We start from the raw sequence: 1,222 nt of genomic DNA on the forward strand, positions 1-1,222 counted from the left end.
TGCGCAGTCTTCGGAAGGAAAAATTTCTCAATCCGCCTGTGTGTGTGCACGTGCAACAGTGGGTTCGGGAATGGCGAAAGAGACACGTGCACTTTATAATGTCTCTGTCTTCCCGTTCGGATTTTTAAACAAATAATTATTTTACATTAAGGTCCACTTATGGATTTCCGGTTCCGAGAGGAAACCCCGTTATTGTGTCATGTCCCCGTATATCCACGTATCTGATTTTCTATATTTGCAACTGCACACGTGCACGAGTTAGTGACGCGCTGTGCGTATTGCACGATCGTGATTCTTTTCGCATGGATATTCGTATTTATGGGGACAGGGGGTCGACCCTTCAAGGGAGATACTTTATCGAATCGTATATCCGAGGCTCTGGTACAAGGGGCCTGGAAAAAGATACTCTCGCTGCTGCGAAAATCCATATTTTTATACTGAACTAGACAATTAGTAGGTACAAATAAAGTATGATTTAATATCAACCTTGTATTTCACTCTCTTCTTGGAGATTCTTTATCGTTTATTGTACATTTGATTATTTTTTATGTATAAAGATAATTGTACACAGAGAAATCCTGATCGGTGTCGTGTCCGAGTTAGCAGTTTCATCGAGCCCTTCTGGGCTTCGAGAAAGTACGGAGTTCAGAAAAAAAGGACAGGCCAACGCAATGGATGGATGAAGAGCACCGGCCGCGCAGGGGGTGGAACACGGTGCGGTAATAGCATAAATCCGTGAACTGTGTGTAGTCGGTTCCCGATGGTCTCGAGGAGGGGGAAGGGACAGGCAGGCCGGAGGCAGGCCGAGCGTTGGAAGAAACGACAGTCGCCACTCGACGCCTGCACCGAACGGGAGGTAGCTCCGCGAGCACTCGGCCTTTTCGGAACTCCGTTTTTCACCCGCATGGGAAAAAGTCCCCCCCGCTCGAGGCGAGCTTTTGACCGCGAGTAATTCACGTTGATTGCGATTTCGTTGCGGTTCGTATAAAGGAAAGAAAAGAAAAAGAAACGAAGAAAGATCTCAAATCTTCGCTACTCCGGATTTCTTCTTTCTTTCTTCTTTTTATTTCTTTTTACGCCAAGAAACTATCGCGAAAAAAAAACGATGAAACATCGCGGGGTCGTCTTGGATCCGGTGTGAACGACCAGAGGAGGGAAAGTCCGCGGTATCGATTGAGGGATCAATCAATCGCGCGCGAGGACGGAAGCGCCTTTTCCGGTC

Source organism: Temnothorax curvispinosus, unplaced genomic scaffold, assembly GCF_003070985.1.
Source record: "Temnothorax curvispinosus isolate PA1 unplaced genomic scaffold, ASM307098v1 QBEX01005026.1, whole genome shotgun sequence".
Lineage (NCBI taxonomy): Eukaryota > Metazoa > Arthropoda > Insecta > Hymenoptera > Formicidae > Temnothorax > Temnothorax curvispinosus.